The following is a 14,229-nucleotide window of genomic DNA, read 5'->3' on the forward strand; positions in this document are numbered from 1 at the left end:
GGGGGGGGGGGGGGGAGCGGGGGCGGGGGGGGGGGGGGGGGGGGGGGGGGGGGTGGGGGGTGGTGGGGGTTGGGGGGGTGGTTGAGGTGGTGTGGGAGGGGGGTTGTGATGGATGGGGTTATTCTTCGAGTTATATGGGGGTTGGTTGGTAGAGGTGGAGGGTGTTTTTTGTGTGTAGGCTTTTGTTTCATGTATAAAATGTTAAAATGATAAAAACCAAACAAAAATATTTTCAAAAAAAGTAAGAAAGGACTGACTGGGGAATCTGGCACTTCCTACTCAGTCAATGAATGCTATTGTTCAGAACAACAGCTGTTTTGGATACTGACCATCTTGATTAACAGGCTACTCAGCCAATGAGCCCATGCTCCCCTCAACATGATCCCCATGATTAACACCTTACACACCCCATCCCGGGTCCCTGAGCCACCTGTGGTGCCACGGGCTTGACTCTTGCTGCACTCCTCAGTTGGACCATCATTCTCATCAGTATTCAAAACTCAAAGTTACCTTTAGCCATCCAAACAGCCTCTTATTACACATAGTACTACTTATATTTATACAACCCAGCACAACAAATCACCGCCACAGTACTTCTCCAAGGCTTCAGTGTCTTTTAATTCGCCTCCATCCTCTTTTTCATAAAAGTTCATACTTCGTCTGGTGTTTCGAAGTAGAAGTCCTGTTCCTCATGTGACCCACAGACGGGCTGGGTACAGCATCCTGAACTTCACCCCCTTAAAGAGGGCCGTCTTTGCCCGATTAAACCCAGCTCGCCTCTTGGCCAAATCCGCGCCCAGGTCCTGATAAATGCGCAGCTCACAATTCTCCCACTTGTTGCTCCGTTCTTTCTTGGCCCACTGCAGAACGTGCTCCTTGTCCAGGAATCGGTGAAAGAGAGAGGCAAGGATGCCCCTCTCCCCATCGGCCTCGGCGGCTCGCTCGCTCGGGGCATCTTCGCGAGGGCTCTGTGCGCTCTATCCATTTCCAGGGGCCGAGGGAACACCTCAGCCCCCATCAACTTCTCCAGCATGTCTGTGACATAAGTCCTCGCATCCGATCCCTCACTGCTTTCAGGGAGGCTGACGATTCTCAGATTCTGCCTCCTGGACCTGTTCTCCAGGTCTTCCAACTTCTCCTGCATTCTTTTCTGGCGGTCGTTCATCATATCCACCTTGGTCTCCAGCACGATTATGTATTCCTCGTGCTCGGACACCTTTTATTCCCCTCCTGGATCGCTCTCCCGTGGGTTTCTTGATTATGCACAACTTGATCAATCGAAGTCTTAATCGGGTCCAGCGTGTCCTTCAGCTTGGCGAAGCAATCTTCGAAAAACTTCACCAGCTGCTCCGCCGGGCACTGTGCCATCTCCCCACGGCCCTGCTTCTCCGCCATGCTTTCCCGCTTTACCAGCTCTGCACGTGTCTTCCTTATAGGACTTTGTCTTCTCACACACCACTTGTGGTCCAATTCTCCATACACCGGAGGGGGAATTTCCCCTTACTGTCTCACTCTTCACCGATTTATCTCGTAAAATCCGGAAGAAAATGGTGGAAAAGGTCCAAAAGTCCGTCACAGGCGGGAGCTATCAAATGTGCGACCTATTCCTCCATGGCCGCAACCGGAAGTCCCCAAGAGCTACATCTAATTCCTTCTTGAAATTACAGAATCTTTTGGCCTCAACTTCTTTTCTGTGGTAGTGATTTCCACAGATTCCCCACTGGGTGAAGAAATTTCTTCTCACCTCAGTCCTAAAAGATTTACCCCTTATTCTCAAACCATAACCCCCAATTCTGGACTCCCTCACCATTGGGAACATTCTTTCTGAATCTACCCTGTCTAATCCTGTTAGAATTTGAAAGTTTTTCGGAGATACCCCCTCACTCTTCTGAACTCCAATGAACATAATCCTAACCGATCTGATCTCTCCTCGTGACAGTGCTGCCATCCCAGGAATCGACCTGGTAAACCTTCGCTGCACTCCCTCCATAGCAAGAATATGCCTTCTCAGATAATTCTGTTTGTGCGCGCTTACCTTCAGTGACTGATGCATGAAGACACTAAGGTCTCGCTGAGCATCCACCTCTCTCAATTTACACCCATTCAAATAATAATCTGCCTTCCTATTTTTGCTACCAAAGGGGATAGCCTCACATTTCCTCACATCATACTGCATCTGCCATGCATCTGCTCACTCACTCAGCCTGTCCAAATCCCGCTGAAGCATCTCTGCATCCTCCTCACAGCTCACCCTCCCACCCAACCTTGTATCATCTGCAAATTTGGAGATAATACATTTTGTTCCCTTGTCATTATCATTAATGTATAATGTGAACAATTGGGGTCCTAGCACAGATCCCTGCGGTACTCCACCAGTCACTGCCTGCCAATCAGAAAAAGGCCTATTTATTCCAACTTTTTGCTTCCTATCTGCTAACCAGCTTTCTATCCATTACTACGTGTAATCCCATGTGTTTTAACTTTACATATTAATCTGCTATGCAAAACCTTGTCAAAAACCTTCTGAAAGTCTAAACAAAAACACACATCCACCAGTTCTCCCTGGTTAACTCTACTAGTTACATCTTCAAAGAATTCTAGTAAATTTGTCGAGCTTTATTTGATTTTCCTTTCAGAAATCCGTGCTGACTTTGTCTGATTACACCACTGTTTCCCAAATGCTGTGGTATGAAATCCTTGAATTGACTCCAGCAACTTACCTATTACTGATGCTAGGCTCACTGGTCTATAGTTCCCTGTTTTCTCTCCACCTCACTTTTTAAATAGCAGGGTTACATTCGCTATCCTCCAATCTGCAGGAACCATTTCAGAGTCCAAAGAATTTTGGAAAATGACTAGAAAATGGATCTATTACTTCTAGGCCCACTTTCTTAAGTACTCTGGGATGAACATTATCAGGTCCTGAAGATTTGCCCGCCTTCAATCTCATTAATTTCCTCAAAACCATTTATTTACTCGTACTAATTTCCTTCAGCTCCTCACTAAAACTTTTGCTTCTCAGAACTTCCAGTAAATTATTCTTGTCTTCCTTTGTGAAGACAGAAACAAAGTATGAATTTCGTTCCTCAGCCATTTCTTTGTTCCCTGTCGTGAATTCCCCTGTTTCTGACTGCAAGAGGTCTACACTAGTTTTTATTAATCTTTTTATGTTTACATACCTATAGAACCTTTTACAGTCATTTTTTATGTTCCTGCTAGTTTAGTTTACTTTCAAATTGTAGTTTCTCCTTCTTAATCACTCCCTTAGTCTGCCTTTGCTGAATTTTTAACTTTTCCCAATCCTTGGGTCCATTGCTTTTTCTTGCTAATTTGTATACCTCTTCTTTGAATCTAATACTATTTCTAATTTCTCTTGTAAGCCACGGTTTGGCCACAGTTCCCTTTCTACTCTTGCGCCACATAGGAATAAACACCTTTTGGAGTTCACCTATTCGTTCCTTGAATGCCTGCGTTTGCCTGTCTGCTGTCCTTCCTTTCAGTAATGTTTCCCAGTCCGTCATAGCAAACTCATGCCTCATACCGTCATAGTTATTCTTATTGAGGTTCAGGACCTTGGTCTCAGAATCAACTACCTATTCACCTTGATAAGGAATTGTACCATGTTATGGTCACTCATCCCCAAGGGTTCTCTCACAACTAGATTGCCAACTAATCCTTTCTCATTGCACAACATCCAGTACAAGATGGCATGTTCCTTTGTTGGTTCTTCAATGTACTGGTCCAAAAAAACCATCCCGTATAAACTCCAGAAATTCCTCCTCTATTGTACGGTGAATAATTTGAGTCACCGAATCTGTATGCAGATTAAAGACACCCATAATTACAGATGTTCCTTTATCACGTGTATCTGTGATTTCCTGTCTAATGCTATTCCCAACATTACCACTGGTGGTCTGTATACCACCCCTACAAATGTTTCTGCCCCTTGATGTTTCTTAACTCGACCCAGACAAATTCCACATAATTTGTACGAATATATTTCCTCAATATTGTATCAATATCTTCTTTAATTAACAATGCAGCTCCACCACCTTTTCCTTTCTGTCTGTCCTTCCTAAAAACTGAATAGCCCTCAATGTTTAGTTCCCATCCTTGGTCACCTTGGAGCCATATCTCCATAATCCCAACTATATCATATCCCTTTACATCTATCTGCGTAACTAATTCATCCATTTTATTTTTAATTTTCCGCGCGTTCAGGTACAAAACCTTAATGTACCTTGTCCCGTCCCTACTATTCTTAGTGTTATTATCTGATACAAGCCCTTGATTTCTCTGCCTATCAATTTTCTTATTCTCCTTTCTGTTTTTTTTCTCTTGTTCTTAATTCCCCCTGCTCTGAATCCTTACATAGGTTCAATTCCCCTGCCATATTAGCTTAAAACCTCCCCAAACACTCTAGCAGTACCCCACCCAAGAACATCAGTCCCGGTCCTGCCCAGGTGTAACCCGTCCAGTTTGTGCAGGTCCCACCTCTCCCAGAAACGGTCCCAATGCCCCAGCAGTCAGAAACCCTCCCACTCGCACATCTCTTCAGCCACGTGTTCATACGATAAATCCTACTACTACTACTCTGACTAGCACATGGCACTGGGCGTAATCCTGAGATCACTACTTTTGAGGTACAACTTCTCAACTTTCTTCCTAACCCCTATATTCTTTCCGAACCTCATCCCTTTCTTTCCCCCTATGCCTTTTGTATCGATGTGCCCCACGACCACTGGCTGTTCACCCTCCCCCTCCAGGATGTCCAATAACCACTCCAAGACATCCTTGACTCTGGCACCAAGAAGGAAACATAACATCCTGGAGTCGGGTTGCGGCCACAGAAACGGCTATCTATTTCCCTTACAATCAAATCCCCTAAAACTATTGCATTCCCCACTTTTTACTCCTCCTGTCTGCAGCAGAACCAACCTTGGTGCAACGAATTTGGCTGTTGCTGCTTGCACCTGGGAAGTCATTCCCCTCAACAATATCCAAAATGGTACATTTGTTTTGCAGGAGAATGGCTATAGGAGATTGTGGCACTGCCTACCCAGCTCTCTTGCTCTGTCTGATGGTCACATGCCCTTCCTGCCTGTGGAGTCTGGGCTTGTGGTGCGACCACCTCTGTATACGTGCTATCCACCACATTCTCCGCCTCACTGATGCTCCACAGTGTCTCCAATCGCCGCTCCAGCTCTGAAACGTGGGATTCCAGGAGACACTTCCTGCACCCATGCTGGCCCCGGGCAATGGAAATTTTCCCGTCCTCCCAGATGGAGCACAAGGAACAAATCAAGGCTTTGAGTTCTCCTGCAAGACTTGCCCTTTTAAATTAAACCTTTGGAAGATGCTTGATATTAGATTAAATCCAATTTTCTATGGCCCTTCCTTGCTTGTCCTCGTTACTACCAATTATGGCCCTTACAGTTTATAAACCACAAAACTTATTTTCAAACTATAATTGATGGAAGTTGTAAAGACATGGCATTTGTGTGGGTGTGGGAGGGGGTACCTACGGATCCAAAAGAAGATCCTACAAAGGAAAAGGAACATAGGAGGCCTGGCTCTCCAAAACCTACAGTCCTACCACTGGGTGGCCACAGCAGAAAGAGTGAGGGGATGGGCGAAGATGGAAGAGAGTTCCTGCATAGGGACGTCCCCCCAAGCCTTAGTCACAGCTGCATTCCCATCCCACACCCCAATCAAGCACTCGAGAAGCCCAATGGTAGTAGCCTCTCTCCTGACATGGTACCAGTTGAGGCAACACTTCGGCCTAAATGAAACTTCCACCATGGCCCCCAACTGCAACAACCACAGGTTTACACCCGCAATAATGGATGCCACCTTCAAAAGGTGGAGACAGAATGAGGGGACACTGACGGTTAGGGACATGGACACACACAACAGAGTAGCGACCCTGGGGGAACTCTCTAGGGGCTCCAGTGGCCTAAAGGAAATGAACCAAGATACCTACAGATTTAAAACTTCCTCCATAAGGTAACAATGACGTACCCCAGATACCAAGACATTCATTAGTCGAAGAAGTGCTGGACGCGGGCGACCAAGGGAAGGGAAACTGGGGAGACCTGTACAGGTGGCTGTTGGAGGAGGTATGCTTCCCCCTGGATGAGACGTGGGGAAAAATGGGAGGAGACACTAGGTATAGAAATAGGGGGAGGACTCTGAAGCACTGCACAGGGCGAACTCCACCTCCATATTCGCAGGGCGCACCTTAACGCAGCTAAAGGTGGTGCACATTGTGCACCTAACAAAAACCTGAACGAGTAGGTCTTTTCCAGAGACAAGTGTGAACGGTGCCAGGGAGGCCTGGACAACAGCACCCACATGTTCTGCACCTGCCCCAGACTTGTCAGGTACTGGACAGCCTTTCTTTGAGGCTCTGTCCATGGTTGTGGGAGTGAGGGTGAAGCCATACCCCAGGGGTCTCGGACCAGCCAGAACTCTTCATGGGGAGGGGGGTTGGTGCTTTAGCGTCCCTGATTGCTCGCTGGAGAATCCTGCTTGGCTGACGATCGGCAGCACCACCCAAGGCTGCAGACTAGCTGCCCGACCTGGTGGAGTTTCTCAAACTGGAGAAAATAAAATTTGCCATCTGAGGGTTGGAAGAGGGCTTCCACAGGATGTGGAAGCCATTCACCAATTTGTCCCAGGATCTGTTCGTAGCCAGCAGCCAATAGAGTAAGGGGGTGGGGGGAGACACAAGCGAGTCACGGGATAGTGATGAAAAAGAAAGAGGTCGGTGGGGAAGGATACACAAGGAAATCGAGAAATACTAAAACTAAATAGACATCTGTAAATATGCGCCCATGCCAAACTGGGAACAGCAACAAAGGCACACCATTCTCAGGCAGGACACGGCCATAGCAGGAGAGAAAGCAATTGTATGCAAATATCTACACTGACATCTGCTTGCTTTTTACCTCCTATTATTTCCTGCTCGTTTTTACGTATGAGTTGTGAAATACAAAATGTGAAAACCCAATTAAAATACTTTTTTTTTTAAAAGTTGTGTTGAGAATTGTAATAAAGAGAGTGGGTGGGTAGGAACAGAACTACAGAGATGACCAATTTGGTTTCCATGGAGAGGAACAAGAAGCAATCAGCATTATAAGATTAGTGAGTGAAGGCAATTTAGAATATGGACAGGAAGTGTATGTTTGTTTTGTAGGTTTTAAATACGCACTAATTCGGGTTTATTGGATTAAGCTCATGGCAGTGCTGAAAGACATTGGAGTAGATTGGTGAGAGCGATGACTCATAAGATATCTGTACGTGGGGCAGACAGCAACAGTCAGAGTTGTTGACGAGGAGTCAGAACATGATGTAATTAGAAAAGGAGGTTAACAAGTTTGTTGTTTTTCACTACTTCTCTTCAATTCAGAAACAACGATGAAAGAAGTGTTTGAAGACATAGAATCGGGAGTTAAGATTGGTGGGTGAATGATAACATCAGTTAGATTTTCAGATAACGAAGCACTTGGTGCAAACACACAAGCAGGATTGCAAAGATTCTGAGGTCTGGCAGCTACAAAGGCACCATTCTGGAGGCTGTGCTTCTCCTTTGGGGTTGACTTTGTTTTCATTCTCCCAGTCTATTCCCATTTTCATGCTTTTCCCTACCTGCCTTTTCCCTAACCTCTTGGTATCTCCTGTGTACAATGTCTCTCATTGTGCCTCCTAATAAATTGTGTCAATGTCAGTTTCTTCATCTTTTTTGACTCGAGCATGTTACACATTTTTTTCTTCATTTTCTGTCCCCACCCTTTTCTTCTGTGCCTTGTTGAATTATGTTCACTTGGCTTCTCTTATTATGCCACACATTTTCACTCCTGGAACATTGACCCTTCTGTTCTTTGCAATAAGTTGATGAATGTTTCCAGCATTTTCTCTTTACTTTTAGGTGGAGCTGGTCACGCCCCTGGAAGTCCATCTGTCTACCTAGAGTGACAGCTGTTGGTGGTGGGGGGAGGGGAGGTGTGTGTGTGAATTATGAAATAGAAGGGTGAAGGAGAAAGTAAATTGAAGGTTTTCTGATCATTGGTATTTTAATTGGAATTGGCAAATTTATTTGAAATGAAATACCATTGGCATCAACACTGGGTATATCTAAGCTCATTGTTCCAGTTTGTTGAGCCTCTGGCCTCCTTCACGGAATTCTAATGTGCGCAATTGTGCTCTTTTTACAGGAGGAATATAATATCCTTGGAGTAGGTATGAAGCAGGTTAAGCAGAGGTGGGATAGCAGCATTATGAGGAGCGATTAGGACTGTATTGTCAAACTGTAAAGATCCCTGGAGAATTTGATATATGTTCAAAATGATAAAATAAATGCGCAATTAAGTAAATTCAGGCAAAGGCCCACAACCACACCTTTGCAGGATTGTTGGAAGGTGGAGTGTTTGTAGCAAGCGGCAATCGAGTAAATTGAATGGAACATTCATAAGCTAGAGAATAAGTACCGTATATACTCGCGTAACATGCGACTTTTGAGCACCTAATTTGAAGCCTAAATTTCGGGGGTCGCATGATACGCGAGGTACAAAAATCGCGGGTGTGAAATACTGGCCAAGATAAGTCACATAGCATCCAGCTGGCTTTACTAGCGTTGTTCAGCCACTTGCCGTTTCCATTCATAAAAACATGAATGGAAACGTCAAGTGGCTGAACATCTTCCCATCAGAATACTACTCTTCAGATTTTGACCACAGCATTCTGATGGGAAGATGTTCAGCCACTTGACGTTTCCATTCATGTTTTTATGAATGGAAACGGCAAGTGGCTGAACAACGCGAGTAAAGCCAGCTGAAAGCTGTTCGAATCGCGAACAGCTTTCACAGCAGAATCAACTCTGCAGAAACCACACACAATGATACCATTTGGAAGTTTTAGTTTCCAAAATTAATTTCCAAAAAAGTCACTCGCATGATACATGAGGTATACCATAAAATCATGTTTTGGGGACGAAAATTTAGGGGTCGCATGATACGCGAGATCGAAGGATACGCGAGTATATACGGTACATTGGTCCCCCCCCCACCCCCTGTAGAAATGATTTCAAGTATGTGCTAGTCATCATAGATACATTTACAAAATGGGTTGAAGCATTCCCCACACGTTCAAACACGGCAAAGGCCACCGCTAAAATTTTGACCTAACAGATCGTTACGTGCTGGGGTCTTCCACGCAGCATTGGGTCAGATCAAGGTTCCCACTTCACCGGCAGAGTAATGCAAAATGTTATGACCATTTTCGGAATCAATCAGAAATTCCACATAGCCTAGCACCCCCAGTCCAGCAGCATAGTTGAGCGCATGAACCGCACTTTAAAAACATCCATTCGGAAGACGGTACAGCAGAGCAATTCCACTTGGGACGCGGTACCCTTTGCTCTCATGATAATCGAGAACAGTTTCCAGTTCCACAGGTTTCACCCCCCCCCCCATGACAGGGAGACCCATGAAAGGCATTGAATATTTATTGGGGCTCAATTTGGCGAATCCCGCTGTAACTGCGCTCACCCATGAAAAAGCAGTCCAACAGGTCACAGAAAACATTAAAGCGGCACAACTAGCTGCTGCTGTCTGACTAGGCGCGAGGAAAAAGCAAAGTAAAGCCAGTTTTGACAAAAAGATTCACCGCATAGAGTATGCAGTCGGCCAGCAAGTTATGATTTCGTTGTATAACCCCAGCTCCTTTCTAGCCCCTAAATTTGCAGGCCCCTACTCCATCTCTGACAAAGTAAGCCCCTCTGTGCACAAGATAGCGTACCCCAACGGTAAGACTGGCTGGTTCCACATCAACCAACGCAAACTCCATGGATCACAACTTAGCCTTGGTGATGGGAGAGGATGACGCTCTGCCTACTGATGACTCAGCCCGACCCCCCCCCTTCCGGGACGACACTCTCCCCTCGGCTCCGCCCATAATCACAGGTTTCAACCTCGAACTTGACTCTGATGAGAGCCTCCCGGATTTGACTAACTCCCCGCCATCAGCTACCCTAGTCCCCGGAACAACGCCTTTTCTCGACCCCTTGTACGACCGTCCCCACCCAACTACTCTTCCTACGCCCGCTCCCAGCAACGTTGCTTCCACTTCCAGTACACCAGTTCCCAACTACCCACCGCCACACGACAACCCCGATAGTCCCTCTGGCACTGTGACAATTCCTACAGGTTGGTAAGACATGACGAATCGGACCACCCACAGGCCTATGCGGCTACCGCCCGGAACCTGCAGACATGTGTCTGGCAACCAGGAGAAGGTGATGATTTAAGCGATGAGCCCTGTGGTGATATGCATCACTGTAAATACACAAGGGGTTAATGTAAATACACTACAACTAGGTAAACACTAGAGGGAGCCCAGAGACATCATGACATGCAGACATATAGCTAATGAACACATAGAATAGGACACGGCTAATGGGCAGTCAAGACACACAGAGGTGACACTATCACAAGGGACGCGCTATCACAAGGTAACCCATATAAAAGGACAAGGCACACATGCTCTTTCTCTTTCCACAGGTGACACTCGGAGAGAAGGACAGGGGAAGATCATAAGCATCACACCCACCATGTGGTTTGGAGCAGACTGGTTAGTTAGACTGAGTTACTATAGCAAGATTAGCAGGAAAGTCGAACTCAAGTAGGAGAATTGTTAACTGTTCAATAAATGTGTTAAACCTATCTCCAAATCTGAACTTTCCTTTGTCAGAGCATACATCAAGGAAGCAGCTTATGCTACATGAAGAAGCATAACACAACAAGCCCCTTCTGGGAAATGATTTAACGGAAGTGATGCACGCAAATATTTGAGGTGTCCAGATGATGAGAAACGGACGCTGCCTAAGAATTAAGGTGTCCAAATTTCTGATGGAGCCTGCCCGTCTTCTTGTTTGTAACCTCCTCTTCTCTCCAACACATGGTTTTAATCTATGTCTGCTCGACACTCGGTTATGCAGCCATACTTACTCCTCTGATTCAACTGCCAGTCACGGTATACTGACCATTGGCAGTTGAAGGCATTACCATATGACTACAAATTCTTTCCGATCATCACGGTCACCCATGTAGGGAGTCACGGCACTGATTTCCGCCCTACCTGAGGGCCCCAAAATTAATCTGTCAATCACGCTCGGGTAGTGGAGTAACGGCACTAATCCCCGCCCTACCCGGGGATCCCACTCATTCTTCTCTCGCAGCGGCCCACACGCATCCCACGTTTCTCATCATGCTCTCTGGAATGGTTTACAACTCCCTTTGCTGCTTTGGGCAGGTCTTGAATCTTCCTTTCCGCTCCAAATCTAAACCCTTCTTTCTTCCACTGTTCTTTCAGACCCCTTCGAGTCACTTCCAAATGCTATTTACACTTAAAACACAATGGTTGCTGATCACTGCTGCTACCTCTGAGCCCCTGAGACGAAACTCTATAAAACTGGCCGCCTTGAAATTCGGCTGCTTTAGCAAAGCCTCAACCTCCCATGGTTGCTAGTAAAGATGGAGAATGGTTGAAGAAAGCAGCCGCCCACTCCTTGCATCGACCACACAAGCTGTTTGACACTTGAATTCAGACACTTGCATTAGTACCTGTCCAAATTTTGGTTTTTAAAACAAAATGGAGGAGTCACACATGGTGACAATCATAAAGGGAAATTGGAACTAAAAGCGAGAGACTAACACACACACATATTAACCAACGATACTGACATGATACTATGCTTAATTCCCTAGGATTACACGGAAACCAGACACCGCACGGTGAACCCAGCCCCCATGATCTCCGTCTGGATAATTGCCGCACTTACCGGACTCCAAGCACAAGATACCCAAGACTTTCCACAGCCCGGCGGCCTGTGGTACCGTCCCCCAGATGCAGGGGAATGTGAGAGTGGCACCCTATGGGTGCGTAAGAACACAAGCGTCGTATTTGGGTGCAATAACCAACGGACAATTTACATAAAGCCCAATGGGTCCACATCAGAATGTTACATTAGCACAACTGGAACAGAAGATTGGTGGGAACTTACTGATGAAGGGTGCCCAGAAATTGGATGTTTAAATAAAATTGCAGGGAACACAATAAGAATCGGACAAAATTGCCCCGGGACACCCACTAAAGATAATTTGGCAATACACACAATCAGAGTAGGACCTAAGCCAGCCCCGAGTCACACCACCCCACAGACCACCTCCAGTCAGGATACCACACAACAACTATTAGAGATAGAGACAGAAACCCCCACCTGGTGGGAAGGCATTGCAAAATTGAACCCACTCTCATACATTTTTTTTTTTTCTTTTTTTTTAAATTTAGATTACCCAATTATTTTTTCCAATTAAGGGGCAATTTAGCGTGTCCAATCCACCTACTCTGCACATTTTTGGGTTGTGGGGGCGAAACCCACGCAGACACGGGGAGAATGTGCAAACTCCACACGGACAGTGACCCAGAGCTGGGATCGAACCTGGGACCTCGGCGCCGTGAGGCGGTTGTGCTAACCACTAGGCCACCGTGCTGCCTCCCACTCTCATACATAACCTCTTCCTGATTGCAGTAATCTATAGTGTAGCCCTCATATTCAAACTCTGTAAATGGAAGGCAGGAGCCTCCTGGCCCCCTATATACACAGTTCGAGCCTCCCTCTTTGGAATCCAATAGAGCTCTACTGAGAATGTACAACGTACAAAACTGTGATAACCTCTGCTAAATGGACCATTTATACCTCTTTACCGATGAAATGTGATAAGACGAAAGAATGTGGTGCTGCTGTTTAAGCTTTGTAGATTTTGTGTTATAAGATCAGTTCTTCAGGTAAAAACAACAGCATGTGTAGCATAGAAAGTTTAGTTAGCAACCAACCATTTAGTATGAATTTAAGTTTAATTAATTTATATGAATTTAATTTGGATATAAAATAGCCAGTTATGGTGAATTGTTTTAATGAATGTATGTAATATTAGTGAATTAGGTAAAATTGTACGTTTAGGACAGAGTAGAGTAGGACCTGAACTGACTGACCATTGGCCGGCTTAATAAGATAGACTACGGGATCAAGACTGTGATTCACCACGCTTCGCGTTCAGGATCAAGAGGACGGAATGTAGACATGTAAAATGGCCACCTGCAAAGGACCATGGGAATTGTGGTCAATTTGGGACACTGACAGGTACACAGCCTCTGTGCATTGTGCAAAGAAACCAGACTTGGCTGAAACTTGTATCCATTAAGAGTCGATCACCATTTCCCCCAGGACAATAGAGTTTGAATCAAGGAGTTACAACAGTAGCAGACTAACCGGCGCCAACCCCCCTTATTTGGAAAGGCCTATGTGCCTGGGACAATGATAGCTGAAACCCGCCCAGCTATCGAGGTATCCGCTCCCTAACTGGCTGAGATCGATGAGGGTGATTGAAAACCCTTTTGATCCTTTGGACCTGGAGTAAGTACCGCACAAAAGAGCGCGAAAGAGACGAAGGATAAAAAAAACCCTGCACACTAGAAATCTGTCTCTATTGGGACCTGTCTGTGCATGACCAACTGCAGCAGAAAACCAATTTCAAAGACCCGCGACCATTCCTGAAGGACGAGCCCAGCTGAGACAAACCCAACAACTTCCAACCAACCACGTGGACCCGGATAAAGGTCTTACCTCGCACAGTGTCGGTCACTCGAAGTTAAGTAAAGGTCATCTTAGTTGTTAGGTGTAGTTTAGTACGGAGCCACATTTATTATTGCATAGAGATACAAGTCTTGTGTTATTAATAAACTGTGTTTTTGAGCTAACATACTGGTTGTGTGGTCATTTGGTCAATATAAGAAACAGCTTGTGGTTCACATAAAGGGTAAGAAAAGGAAACACCGGAAGGAATTTGGAGGAGATTAGGTATCTATGGAGGCTAAGTGGGAGGAAGAGCTGGGGCAGCGCTGGAGGAGGGGTTGTGGTGTGAGGTGCTGTGGAGTGGGAATTCCTCGACATTGTGTGCGAGACTGGGACTGATATAACAGAAGGTGGTGTACAGGGCGCACCTGACAAAGTCTAAGATGAGCTGGCTGTTTGCGGGGATGGAGGATATTTGCGAGCGATATGGATGGCGGGGGGGGGGGGAGTGGGGAGTGGTGGTTCATGTGTTGGGTGGGTTTGTTACTGTTGTAAAATGTAAAAATGTTACATTTAGAATAAAAATACTTTTAAAA

At 45.7% G+C, this 14,229-nt stretch overlaps 1 long non-coding RNA gene across 2 annotated transcripts in view; it reads left to right on the forward strand.

The window, feature by feature from the left end:
* LOC119972723 overlaps window positions 1-12,388 on the forward strand; it is a 17,731-nt gene extending 5,343 nt beyond the window's left edge. The window contains exons 1-3 of one of the 2 annotated variants that reach the window (XR_005462141.1): window positions 9,505-10,629; window positions 10,750-10,892; window positions 11,766-12,388. This is a non-coding gene — a long non-coding RNA (uncharacterized LOC119972723). Of the gene's footprint in view, window positions 1-9,504; window positions 10,630-10,749; window positions 10,893-11,765 lie in introns of those variants that run through there. The other variant, XR_005462142.1, reaches the window with a different exon arrangement.
* The last annotated feature ends 1,841 nt before the right edge of the window (window positions 12,389-14,229 follow it).

The sequence above is a fragment of the Scyliorhinus canicula genome, chromosome 10, assembly GCF_902713615.1.
Source record: "Scyliorhinus canicula chromosome 10, sScyCan1.1, whole genome shotgun sequence".
Lineage (NCBI taxonomy): Eukaryota > Metazoa > Chordata > Chondrichthyes > Carcharhiniformes > Scyliorhinidae > Scyliorhinus > Scyliorhinus canicula.